Genomic DNA, 14,137 nt, shown 5'->3' with positions numbered 1-14,137 from the left:
CAGGGAAGGGTTCATTGCCTCAAAAATTACCCGCCACCTCTGAACAAACGGACAGAGAATGAACGAAAACTTGAGAGAAGTGATGCAGACCAAATGGCTAAAGTTATAGACCATTTATAATATTATTTTAGGGTCTAGGGTAGAACTGACTCTCTAGTCTAGACTGTACATGGGGGAGAGAGAAGCGTAGTGGTGGTGACATCACGTGACATCCTGAATGACAAGTGAGACCCACGGCCTCATATCATGTCGGAGGTCCTTTTTGACTGATATGCCAGCTCGTAATGTCAACTCGTTTTTTGTTAGAGACACCACTGTCTCTCAATCTGTACTTCCATTCTCTATAAAATAAATCTGGTTGTTTCTCATGAAAATCAATTTACATATTTTTTTCTTCTATGGTTTACTTCAGTGTAAAAAAAAACTAAACTAAACTGGTGACGTTGAGAGAAGGAGAAGAATAACTAAGCGGTGCGGACACTCGATACCTTACAGCCCATGAAGGAAGGAGAATGGGTGGGAGGAGGATTAGGAGGAGGAGGAGGAGGAGGAGATGGAGGATAAAGAGGAAGAGGAGGAGGAGAAGGAAGGACGCACTCAGGTTGCATCCAGAAGCTTAATATTTGTGGTAATCTTCTTATCGCATCTGAGAACTTCCAATTTCTGTTTACATCTTGAGCACCTGGTGAGCCGCTTACCTGTGCGGCCAGGTGTGGGCGGCGGGGCGCGGACGGGAGTCACGCGTCCTGCACACCTGACGGGGGGGGGGGGGAGAGAGAGAGAGAGAGAGAGAGAGAGAGAGAGAGAGAGAGAGAGAGAGAGAGAGAGAGAGAGAGAGAGAGAGAGAGAGAGAGAGAGAGAGAGAGAGAGAGAGATTTACATAGATTTACATAGAAAATCAGACCACACAGACCCCATGGTCCAGACTTGGTGGTCTGTCCTTAAACCTAAGTGATTTTACATTAATCAGAAGACTCCAAAACGTTGCATTTCTACTCTAGTTGATATTAAGTTGAAGGAAGTGACGGTCGAGCTTGTTTTTGAAGGAATCAATCGTGTTACACTGGACCACTGATGGTGGAGAGAGAGAGAGAGTCCCCAGCGGCGGGCCGCTGCCCGCTCATCAACATAATTGTAAACTATTGCACTATATAAGATGTAAAATAAATAAAGAAAAGAGAAAAGAAAAGGAGATATAAAAGGGATGGAAAAAAAGCGGTCATAATTATGTGGATGAGTAGGCAAAACAAAGAATATTGGCTAATGACGAAGCTGCCTGCTGTGGATATTTAATCAGATCGGAAGGCTTTTTATGTAGGGATGATGGTGGTCAACTGCTTCCCGAAACACTTGGGAAACGTCTGGGATACACTGTTGTCATACAAAGATTCCTGGTGTGGACGCGCCTGAGGTGGGAGGAAGGGAAAGGGAGAAGGGAGGAAAGAGGGAGGGGATCGGCAAGGAAGGATATAGGAAGTAAAATGAGCTGGAGAAATATATGTGTGTGTGTGTGTGTGTGTGTGTGTGTGTGTGTGTGTTGAGAAATCTCTCTCTCTCTCTCTCTCTCTCTCTCTCTCTCTCTCTCTCTCTCTCTGTCACACACACACACACACACACACACACACACACACACACACATCTATTTCTCCAGCTCATTTTACTTCCTATATCCTTCCTTGCCGATCCCCTCCTTCTATCCTCTCTTCTCCTTTCCTTCCTCCCACCTCAGGCGCGTCCACACCAGGAATCTTTGTATGACAACAATGTATCCCAGACGTTTCCCAAGTGTTTCGGGAAGCAGTTGAGAAACAAACTGGATACATTCAGGAAGTAATTGAGAAACATTGAGAGTGACTGATCAAGTGTTGGACTCGTAATCGCCAGCAGGTACCTTCCCGACATGAGCAAGTACACTTTAGCGTCGATCTGTCTGTGTGTGTGTGTGTGTGTGTGTGTGCGCGCGCGTTCCTGTATATATGTGAGTGTGTGTGTGTGTGTGTGTGTGTGTGTGTGTGTGTGTGTGTGTGTGTGAGCGCACGAGCGGATGTGTGTGTGTGTGTGTGTGTGTGTGTGTGTGTGTGTGTGTGTGTGTGTGTGTGTGTGTGTGTGTGTGTGTGTGTGTGTGTGTGTGTGTGTGTGTGTGTGTGTGTGTGATTTTCAATAGTCTTGATAGTAAAGTATAAACTATTGTTATATTCGAGTCAAATTTCATTTATATATTTATGGATGAGAGAGAGAGAGAGAGAGAGAGAGAGAGAGAGAGAGAGAGAGAGAGAGAGAGAGAGAGAGAGAGAGAGAGAGAGAGAGAGAGAGAGAGAGAGAGAGAGAGAGAGAGAGAGAGAGAGAGAGAGAAGAGGGAGGGGGGGCACACCCTGACCTGGGAGTGACCTCCAGAGTTGGATCAAATTCTGATTTTTTATAAGTCAAATACAAATACAAATACTTTTGTTCGGGATTCCAAAAATACAAATACAAATACAAATACTTTTATTCCTGAATCTAAAAATACAAATACAAATACAAATACTTCTATTCCTGAATCTAAAAATACAAATAAAAATACAAATACTCCTATTCCAAATTTCAAAGATACAAATAAGAATACTCCTGAAATTATACAAAAAATATAAAGATACTTTGTTCACAAGTTTACACTTCACATCATAATTGCATTTTATCATCATTAATGCCCGGAAGGTTTCCGGGCCGAGTTTTGCTCGCTTAGGAGTGTAAAAATTGCCGGCCTTACTAAACACCCTCTCAGATGGTGCCGGTAACTAACAGGTTCTTGCCTACCACAAGCTCAAAGGGTCAACGGTGCGGAGATGAGTACCTACCGCAGCCACACACAGCTATTTTTTTTTTACAGCAAAGGAGACAGCACAAGGGCACACAAAAAGGAGACAACAATAAAAAAAAGCCCGCTACTCGCTTCTGCTGTAAAGAATCCGAAAAGGTGGCCAAAAGAGCAGTCAACTACGTGAGAAGATAGCGTAAGAAGAATAGCGTATGCACCCGTCTTTAACTTTACCTTCAGTTTTCTTCCTTTGGTATCATGGCTAAGTGCAATGGTTAACACACATTATACTCTCTCTCTCTCTCTCTCTCTCTCTCTCTCTCTCTCTCTCCGCCAAGGTCTTGCAGGGCTTGGAGACCCGAGTCAAGTGATCACTGAAATTGGTCGTCAGTTATTCTCTATTTTGGTTCTTTTTTTTTTCTTTTTTTTTTCTTCTTCAACGTCTTCTGCGTAGTCATCGAAATGGCCGCCTCTGTGTTAAGGCTGAACTTGACTGAAAAAAAAAGGTTCAGTTTTTTTTCAAGGACACACACACACACACACACACACTTAATCAGGACTGAAACGCGTATTCCCACTCTTTCCTCACCCCTGCTATTCTCTCTCTCTCTCTCTCTCTCTCTCTCTCTCTCTCTCTCTCTGTAAAGTACGTAACAATAGAGAACGGAGAATGAGTTTTAAACGCTCGACGAAGTTTAAGAAATGTGCCGCCTCGCTAGCTACTGCGTACTACTTGCTGCTATACTGTTATCATCATTATTGAGCACCGTGAATGGGGTATACCCGGAAGAGTACAAATATCGGTAGTTATACAAAGTCTCTTACTCTGCCACATTCAAAACACAAATAATCAAAAGGATAAAGATTGGGGAGCAGCGACGTAGCGATCTTTTTTTTTTTTCTGTATCCTCTTATTTTGGCCCTTGAGCTTTCTGTCTTCTGTGTTGAAAAAAAAAGAAAGACAAGAAAACTGCCAAGTCTTTACCTCATCGATTTCCATTTTTTTTTAGCAAACTCTTTATCATTGTTAGCTACCATTTATTATTTTATTTTTTTTACTTGACGCTTTTCTTCGTTTTATTTTTTGGCTGCAGAGGGGGAGGGGGGGGAACCATTATAATCCAAATTCTTCCTATTACTCTGTCCTACCTCCCCCCTCCCTCCCTCCCTCTTCTTGCCTCCCTGCCCCCGTCCTTCCCTTCCAGCTCAAGGTCGGACCGGAACTAAGGACTACACAATGAAAAAAAAATTGTGGCAGGAAAACGTGTAGGTAGAACTGACCATGACTGATGACGGACTAGATAAGTAAACAAATAAATAAGATGAACAAATAAGATAAACAAATAAACAAATAAAAGATATAGAGATAGAACTTATTTTTATTTATGCGGATTTTTTATTTATTTATCTACTTTTGCCCTTGAGCTGCTTCCTTAACTGCAAAAAGAAAAAAAAAGATGGATTGATAAACATAATGATAGATAGCTATGCAGATAAATAGATAAAGAGTCAGACAAATACATGTTCGATCGTTAGATGATTTGATAGTTAGTTATTTAATAGGTAGTCCAATAGTACCCTTGTATACGTAGTACCCTTAGTTAAATAGGTAGTTAGATAGGTAGTTTAATAGTTAGACAGTTTGAAGTAGTTAGTTCGTTAATTTTACTGTATTCTGTATTTTGTTTATTTATTTATTTATTTGGATTATTTTTTTGTTTTTGTTTTATTTTATTTTGGTGTTTTTTTTCTTTTTGTTTCTTTTTCCTTTTCTTTTCTTTATATTTTTCTTTGTTTTCTTGCTGTTGTTTTTCTTTTTTGATGTTCTTTTATTTCATATCATCCTCTTGTTGATGTTCATTGGTCTGGGTGAGCCGCTTTCTTCCCAGAAGAGACCCACCCATAATTTTGGTGATGTTAGTTTGGGGCCGAATGGTGGATGATGTTTCTTTGTATGTTACTTTTCTTGATGTTGTTCTGTTATTGCTGTTACTTTTCTTTTGCGATGTTTTTTTGTTCTTTTTTCCCCTATTTTTTGGTGTTCTTTTCTATATCATCCCTCTTTGATGTTCTTTGGTCTGGATGAGCCTCTTTCTCCCCAGAAAAGACCCACCCATAATTTTGGTGATGTTAGTTTGGGGCCGAATGGTGGATGATGTTTCTTTGTATGTTACTTTTCTTGACGTTGTTCTGTTATTGTTGTTACTTTTCTTTTGCGATGTTTTTCTCTCTTTTTCCCATTTTTTGGTGTTCCTTTCTATATCATCCCTATTTGATGTTCTTTGGTCTGGATGAGCCTCTTTCTCCCCAGAAAAGACTCACCCATAATTTTGGAGATGTTAGGGCCTGAAGGTGGATGATCTGTGTTTTTTATTTTATTTTCTTGATGTTTTGTTACTATATTTTCCTTTTTCTGGTGTTCCTTTTTATTTTCCTTTTCTTTGGTGTTCCCATCACGTGGATTGTCTACGACATCTAACGAGCACCACAAGCCCCGGTTTATTGTTCGGAGTTTGCTCTCCTAGGCAGACTGCCTACCACGGCTGACGAGCTCCACCTGCCCGGGTTTATTGTTCGGAGTTTGCTCTCCTAGGCAGACTGCCTACCACGGCTGACGAGCTCCACCTGCCCGGGTTTATTGTTCGAAGTTTGCTCTCCTAGGCAGACTGCCTACCACGGCTGACGAGCTCCACCTGCCCGGGTTTATTGTTCGGAGTTTGCTCTCCTAGGCAGACTGCCTACCACGGCTGACGAGCTCCACCTGCCCGGGTTTATTGTTCGGAGTTTGCTCTCCTAGGCAGATTGCCCACCACGGCTGACGAGCTCCACCTGCCCGGGTTTTATGTATGGAGTTTGCTCTCCTGGGTATATTACCTATGACGGCTCACGAGCCCAACCTGCCCGGGTTTTCTGATCGGAGTTTGCTCTCCTAGGTGTATTACCTATGACGGCTCACGAGCCCAACCTGCCCGGGTTTTATGATCGGAGTTTGCTCTCCTAGGTGTATTACCTATGACGGCTCACGAGCCCAACCTGCCCGGGTTTATTGTTCGGAGTTTGCTCTCCTAGGTGTATTACCTATGACGGCTCACGAGCCCAACCTGCCCGGGTTTATTGTTCGGAGTTTGCTCTCCTAGGTGAATTGCCTACCACGGCTAACGAACCTCACCTGCCCGGGTTTGTAATCGGAGTTTGCTCTCCTAGGTGAACTGCTTTCGCTAACGACCTCCACCTGCCCGGGTTTGTAATCGGAGTTTGCTCTCCTAGATGAATTGCTTTCGCTAACGACCTCCACCTGCCCGGGTTTGTAATCGGAGTTTGCTCTCCTAGATGAATTGCTTTCGCTAACGACCTCCACCTGCCCGGGTTTGTAATCGGAGTTTGCTCTCCTAGGTGTATTACCTATGACGGCTCACGAGCCCAACCTGCCCGGGTTTATTGTTCGGAGTTTGCTCTCCTAGGTGAATTGCCTACCACGGCTAACGAACCTCACCTGCCCGGGTTTGTTGTTCGGAGTTTGCTCTCCTAGGTGAATTGCCTACCACGGCTAACGAATCTCACCTGCCCGGGTTTGTTGTTCGGAGTTTGCTCTCCTAGGCAGATTGCCTACCACGGCTAACGAGCCCCACCTGCCCGGCGTTGCCGAAAGATCTCTGGCACCTCCGTCGGGGTCCCGATGGACGCCTAGGCGGAGCCCTCCAGTCCTGCCATGCTCGCCAGGGAGACCTTGGGCTCGCTGGCGCTCCACCGCCCCGCCGATTCGAATAGGGCGGATGCAAGAACTCGCTTCTTAAAACTACCAGACTGGATTATAAAATTAATCATAAATGCCGTGAAGGCGCCGGTCACCGCGTTTATCGGTTCTTGGATGAAGGACCGATGGGCCTCGGGGACGCGCACAAGCATCATAAGGAATCCTCGCCGCGGCTTCCGGCGCAGCATCCATTTCCCTTTTCTTTCTTTCTTCCAATTTTTCTTTTTAATTATATTTTCTTTCTCTGATTGACTGAATGATTGATTTTACATAGTAAGAATTGGTTCACCAATTAACGTCTTTCAGGTACATTGCATTCACACACCTGCTGAGGGAGAACACCAGTGAGCGTGTTGACTCACTAAAGTTTCCTAACATTTGTATTGGGTTGCCACTTCTCTTTAGTCGTCTGTTCCTCTATATTTTTCTCTTCTTTATTTCATTCTATTTCTCCCTTTCTTTCATCCTTGCTCTCTATACATATATTTCTTTCAAACTTCTTCACCAGCCCCCTTTCCTTTCCATTCTCCCTCCCCTTCATCTCCCTCCATCCCTTTCATCCCCCTCGCCTCCCGCCCTTTGCTCTTTTTCTGTTATCATCACGACAGCTGTTTAATTTCTCTGCGGGGACTTTTTTTTATGTTCGTGGATGTGACATGCTTCCCGGGGCGTCCATGTTGTTGCACAGCACCCTAGAATATTCTTGGCAAAGTGCTTCAATTTTTTGAAGCTTTTTGCATCACGCCAGTACCTCAGTGGATTGACATCAAAAGGCAAAACACCTTCTTCTAGGTACGTTTCAAGTTCTGCCTTCACCACTGTATTGTCATTTGTTGATGCACTTGCCATCATTTGCCCAGCTGGAGGCATGTAGGCAAAAAACGAGGTCGTGTTGCACTCATGCCAGCCGAAAAGACGAAAGGCTCACTCTCTCGAAATGTTTTCTTCTTCAAGGTCGACTGAGTTGACTCGGAAATAATTAGGTCCACAATCTTGGAAACCTTTTCCTTTTGCATTTTCTTACATGGCATCCATGCCAGCTTAAACCTGGGGTCCATGACAGCTGCGGCAATGACATCAGTCCGCTCAAGAAATGGATGCAACCTCTTTTTGATTGGTGACTGTAGAGCATATGCCAAGTTAAAGCAGTAGATCGGTTTACTGTCTCTCTCGTCGTCTTCACTCACATCTCATCCCCTATGCCTCCCATTTCCGTGACGTCACACATTTTTGCGGGCGGATCCTTCTTCCGAGCCACCCATCCCTCAGTAGCTCCCTAAACCCTCTCATACTCCTCCGCCATGTGACCTGAGGTTAATTTCCTCCTTACTCCCCACCCTTAATCTTTTTCCTCCTCCGCCTTCAACCTTAATGTTCTCCTTACTCCGCTTTCCCCGTGATCTAACGTTAATCCTTTCCTCCTTCGCCTTCAACCTTCATCCGTTTCCTCCTCCGCCTTAACGCGGCTTAACATTATTTCTTTTTCTATTTCCTTAACAGTATTTATCCTCCTCAAATGGTTTTGACTCGAAATATAAATACAAATACAAAATACTTTTTTTTCTGGGTGCCAAAATACAAATACAAATACAAAATACTTTTTTTCTGGGTGCCAAAATACAAATACAAATACAAAATACTTTTTTCTCTGGATGTCAAAATACAAATACACACAAAAAAAAAACATTAAAATTGTATTTAAATGCAATTCACATACAAATACAATTGTATTTGATCCACCTCTGGTGACCTCCCTCAGGGGTGCGGGGATAGAGACATATCCCACACCTCACTGACAGGGAAAAGGGATTGGGATTATAATTATCATTCATTCACATACTTCAATGTTTAGCTAATTATAGATGTGTGTGTGTGTGTGTGTGTGTGTGACTATATCTATATATATATATATATATATATATATATATATATATATATATATATATATATATATATATATATATATATATATATATATATATATATATATATATACACACACACACACACACACACACACACACACATATATACATATTTACATATACATATACACCCACACCTGCATATACGTACGCCCGAGCGCGCAAAAGTTTCTCATGTTTTCCATCCAGGATGGAAAACAAAATTTTAATCTCAAATACTTCCCAACTGTTTCTCAGGACCGCCCACACCAGGAAAGTTTGTATGGAAACTCAGCTTTGACATTTCGAAGGTGTTAATGAGACTCGTAAAAGGATCTCCGCCTGTCAGATTATAGCTGCAGGCTTGTGGGAGCTGGAATGGCTTTTCTGTGCCTGGTATCGATTCGTGGTGTGTTGGGAGCCACCGTTCATAATAGTTCTTCAAAATCAGTGGTTGACCTTCCCAGAAAATTATTAATTAATTAAACCCTGCTCTATTAACTCTCGGCTCCGCCAAAAGTAAGTCATTCTGTAATGCTCAACTTTCTATAAACTACCTCACCCATACGTGTTTCCTTGTCTTCTTCTTGCTCTCCAGTGAGTGCAATAATAAATAAAACACAGAGGCCATTGCAGCAGTATCCGCACACACCGACATCCTGAGAACAACCCTGAGGTGTGGACAGGAAACATTATTTCCCAAGGGTATTCAAATGTATCCCAGTGGTTTACCAAAACACTTGGGAAACGTCTGGGATACATTGTTGTCATACAAAGATTCCTGGTGTGGACGCGCCTTGTACATCCCCTCCTACTTCTCCCCTACTGCCCCGCTTCCACCTCCGTAGACTTCACTTCGTTTCAAGGCTTAGAAACATCATTTTACATTAATTTCCCTGTCCTTCTCTCTCTCTCTCTCTCTCTCTCTCTCTCTCTCTCTCTCTCTCTCTCTCTCTCTCTCTCTCTCTCTCTCTCTCTCTCTCTCTCTCTCTCTCTCTCTCTCTCTCTCTCTCTCTCTCTCTCTCTCTCTCTCTCTCTCTCTCTCTCTCTCTCTCTCTCTCTCGCATATTCAGTTATACCTTGTGTGTGTGTGTGTGTGTGTGTGTGTGTGTGTGTGTGTGTGTGTGTGTGTGTGTGTGTGTGTGTGTGTGTGTGTGTGTGTGCAAAGAAATTCTAAAATTCCAGGAAGTGCAGAGAGAGAGATTTACATAGATTTACACAGAAAATCAGACCACACAGACCCCAAGGTCCAGACTAAGTGGCCTGTCCTTAAACCTAAGTGATTCTACATTAAGCAGATGGCTCCAAAACGTTGCATTTCTACTCTAGTTAATATTAAGTTCAAGGAAGTGACGGTCGAGCTTGTTTTTATAGGAGTCAATCGTGTTACACTGGACCACTGACGGTGGGAGCTTATTCCATTCTCGCACTACAACGTTGGTGAAGAAAAATTTGGTGCAGTCTGAATTTACTTGTCTACATTTGAGTTTTATGCCATTGTTCCTCGTTCGCAAAGTGTCATCGATCATAAACAATTTTGTTCTGTCTACATTCGTGAAACCATTAAGTATTTTAAAACATTCGATCAGTTTTCCTCGGAGGCGACGTTTCTCAAGAGAGAACATGTTAAGGGTGGAAAGTCTTTCTTCGTAGGATTTGTTGCGCAAGGAAGGGATCATTTTTGTTGCCCGACGCTGAACACCTTCTAATTTAGCAATGTCCTTTGCATGGTGGGGAGACCAAAACTGTACCGCATATTCCAAGTGGGGTCTGACTAAACTTTTGTAGAGCGGAAGTATTACATCTTTATTCTTGAATAAAAAGTTTCTTTTAATGAAGCCCAACATTCTGTTCGCTTTATTTGCTGCATCGATGCATTGCTGTGAGAATTTGAGGTTTGATGCGATTTTGACCCCCAGGTCCTTAACGCATTGAACGCTTGTGAGTTTAACGCCGCACATTTCGTAATCGAACTTCTTATTTCCTGTTCCAACTTGAAGGACCTGGCACTTGTCTACGTTAAAGGGCATCTCCCATCTATCCGACCAAGCTGAAATTTTGTGCAAATCCTCTTGGAAGCTTTGCCTGTCTTCGTCAGTGAGAACCGAGTTACCAATCTTTGTGTCGTCTGCAAATTTACTAATGCGATTATTGAGTCCAACATCCACATCGTTGATGTAAATAATGAAGAGCACTGGGCCAAGAACCGAGCCCTGAGGGACGCCACTAGTGAGAGAGAGAGAGAGAGAGAGAGAGAGAGAGAGAGAGAGAGAGAGAGAGAGAGAGAGAGAGAGAGAGAGAGAGAGAGAGAGAGAGAGAGAGAGAGAGAGAGAGAGAGAGCGAGCGAGCGAGCGAGCGTGCGTGCGTGCGTGCGTGCGTGCGTGCGTGCGTGCGTGCGTGCGTGCGTGCGTGTGTGTGTGTGTGTGTGTGTGTGTGTGTGTGTGTGTGTGTGTGTGTTCAATATACTACTGGACCTCTTCCTCCTCGTCTTCCCACTCCTCTTTGCTCTCCTCGTCTTCGTTTCCGTCCTTCTCATTCTCACTTTCCTGCTCTGCCACCTCGGCTCCGCTCTCGTCCTTTTTTTTTTTTCAACGTTGGGACTGTAGCGCCGATACTTTTATCGTGTGCCCTGTTGGGCGGCCCCAGCCAGTTAGTGGAGCAGGCAGGTACTTTATAGTGGCGTCATTTTTGCCTGGGTCATGCTGGACCCCGGAGCTCCACTTGACCCTTTTGAGAGAGCTTCGCTATAGGGTCTGTGTTGCGTTCGGCTACTCGGCGATGAATGATAATTATCAGCTTGGAGCAGCGGGAGTAACTTGAACCCGGGGTCTCCAGGACTACATGGTCGCACACTGACCACTCAGCCACCGCCTTCCCTTGTTCTTCTTCTTTCCTCCATAAACTTGCACCCCTCCTCCTCCTCCCGAAAACTAATAACAATGATCAAACAATTCAAGCGAGGCGATGCAGCACAGACATCGGCAGTAGTTATGTCTCGAATAGTCAGCCGCCACTGAAACATCCTTCCTGCAGAAGTAGTTAGTGCGAAACCTATCAACTTCTCTTAAAATCGCTTTGATCGTCACTTTACTGCGTCAAAGGTGAACTGAACGTTTACCCCCGCTTACGTTAAAAAAAGTGCCTCAATATGTTCTGCAGGTTACTCAAGTGGTTGATTAAATCCATAAAACAGGCAGCTTCGAAATGAGGCAAGAAAATTTCTGGTGCCTGCTCTTCCATGTTTCCAAGTTGTCTCCAACACCAACATCACCACCACAGGCGCAAAACTTAGCTTCATCCCTTTTCCTTCCATCGCCTTCTTCCATCCGAAGCATCAGTAAATACGGATGATCCTGATTTTCTGGTAGATTAAAGTCAATTTCGGAACAAAAGGTGACGGTTCTGACCTCAGCTGACCTGAGCGACACGTGGGGTGATGCGAGGCCGAGGGGAAGGCGGTGAGGGGGGGTGGGGACACCGGAAAAGGACTTGAGATGGTGGCTAAAGAGAGAGAGAGAGAGAGAGAGAGAGAGAGAGAGAGAGAGAGAGAGAGAGAGAGAGAGAGAGAGAGAGAGAGAGAGAGAGAGAGAGAGAGAGTGTGTGTGTGTGTGTGTGTGTGTGTGTGTGTGTGTGTGTGTGTGTGTGTGTGTGTGTGTGTGTGTGTGTGTGTGTGTGTGATTCACCCACGGCCTGATCACGAGCTGGACTCGTCATCGTCAGCAAATACCCTCCTGATTGGAGCAAGGCTCATTAGTCGATCTCTGGGTACTGTCGGGACCTTCACACACCACACACCCCATCCCGCTTGCTCAAGGGGGGGGGGGGAGCAGTAACCGATCCTTGTCAGTGCAAAATTCCCGGCCTGAGCGTGGTTCGAACCTCCGTCTGCCAGACCGTGAAGCCTGGCTGGGCAGGGCTTTACCACTGAGGTACCGGAGCGGTGTGTGTCACAGTGTGTGTGTGTGTGTGTGTGTGTGTGTGTGCACGGATAAAATGGAGACGGCGAGAGAGAGGTGAGCCACGGAGAGACATGCAGAGCCTTACGAGCAACATAATGCCATTCAGTCTCATAGAGCGAAGCATAACCATGCAGAGCCACTTACAAGATCCACAATAAGCCATTTAAAGCCTTGCAAAGATATTCATAGTTTTACCTTACAAAGCCTTTTAGAGATATTCAGGGTCTACAGGGTCATTAGGAGCTATATAGATTTTTTTTTTTTACAGCAAAGGAGACAGCTCAAGGGCCTAAAAAAACAACAACAATGGAAAAAAAAGCCCGCTACTTACTGCCTCTAAAAAGATTAGAGAGGAGTGGCCGAAAGAGAAGTCAATTTCGGGAGGAGAGGTGTCCTGATACCCTCCTCTTGAAAGAGTTCAAGTCGTAGGCAGGAGGAAATACAGATGAAGGAAGGCTGTTCCAGAGTTTACCATCGTAAGGGATGATAGAGTGAAAATGGTTAACTCTTGCATAAGGGGTTTGGACAGTATATGGATGAGCTTGAGTAGAAAGTCGTGTGTGGCGAGGCCGCGGGAGGGGGAAGGCATGCAATTAGCAAGTTCAGAAGAGCAGTCAGCGTGAAAATATCGATAGCAGATAGACAGAGAGGCAACATGGCGGCGGAATTTAAGAGGTAGAAGACTATCAGTAAGAAGAGGAGAGCTGATGAGACGAAGAGCCTTAGACTCCACTGTGTCCAGAAGAGCTGTGTGAGTGGAGCCTCCCCACACGTGAGATGCATACTCCATACGAAGGCGGACAAGGCCTATGGATAGCAACTGCGCAGGGGAGAAGAACTGGCGGAGACGATACAGAACGCCCAACCTCGAGGAAGCTGATTTAGTGAGAGAGGAGATGTGAAGTTTCCGGTTAAGATTTCGAGTTAAGGATAGACCGAGGATATTTAGTGTTGAAGAAGGTGACAGCTGAGTGTTATCGAAGAATAGGGGATAGATGTTTGGAAGACTGTGTCGAGTTGATAGGTGGAGAAATTGAGTTTTTGAGGCATTGAAGGGCACAAGGTTCCTTTTACCCCAATCGAAAATGATAGCAAGGTCTGAGGTTAAGCGTTCTGCAGCCTCCAGCCTGGAGTTATGTAATTCCTGTTGATAGGGTCTTCTATTGAAAGAAGTTGAATAATGCAGAGTGGAGTCATCAGCGTATGAGTGGATAAGACAGTTTGTTATGGAAAAAAGATCATTGATGAATAACAGGATGAGAGTGGGTGATAGGACAGAGCCTGTGGAACACCACTGTTGATAGTTTAGGGAAAGAACTGTGACCGTCTACCACCGCAGAAATAGAACGGCCGGAAAGGAAACTGGAGATGAAGGAACAGAGAGAGGGATATCATCCGAAAGAGGTCATCAGAGCTTTTTAGAGCCATTGCAAAGCATTCAGAGCCATACAGAGCATTCTAGAGCCCTTCAGAACAAACACAAAACAATATAAAGCACATCAGACCCATTTATAACCATTTGATGCCTTACAGAGCCATATCAAGGTATTGTGAGCTATTCAGGGTCACGTAAAGCCATTCAGGGCCTCGACCGGTGCCAGGCTGAGGTGTCGTCATGATGGTGCGGAGCGGAATGGAGGATATCAATCACTTGGAGGAACGACAAGCGGTCCTGATTGGTGGATGTCGCCCAACTGTGAGTGTGATCGTTTTTTATTTCCTC

General features: G+C 44.5%; 1 long non-coding RNA gene across 5 annotated transcripts; it reads right to left on the bottom strand.

The window, feature by feature from the left end:
* Positions 1 to 4,752: 4,752 nt before the first annotated feature.
* On the bottom strand, positions 4,753 to 6,086 carry LOC126991382 (uncharacterized). 5 transcript variants are annotated; one of them, XR_007745457.1, is made up of 3 exons: positions 5,763 to 5,907; positions 5,491 to 5,626; positions 5,200 to 5,422 (listed from the first exon to the last, which is right to left on the bottom strand). It is a non-coding gene; the product is annotated as an uncharacterized LOC126991382 (long non-coding RNA). The 5 variants fall into 5 exon arrangements; XR_007745458.1 differs by having other exon boundaries at positions 4,753 to 5,626; positions 5,831 to 6,086; XR_007745460.1 differs by having other exon boundaries at positions 4,753 to 5,558; positions 5,831 to 6,086.
* Positions 6,087 to 14,137: the final 8,051 nt, after the last annotated feature.

Source organism: Eriocheir sinensis, unplaced genomic scaffold (assembly GCF_024679095.1).
Source record: "Eriocheir sinensis breed Jianghai 21 unplaced genomic scaffold, ASM2467909v1 Scaffold268, whole genome shotgun sequence".
NCBI classification, from domain to species: domain Eukaryota; kingdom Metazoa; phylum Arthropoda; class Malacostraca; order Decapoda; family Varunidae; genus Eriocheir; species Eriocheir sinensis.
Note: the sequence above shows the minus strand (reverse complement) of the source record. Positions and strands in the feature narration are given on the sequence as shown.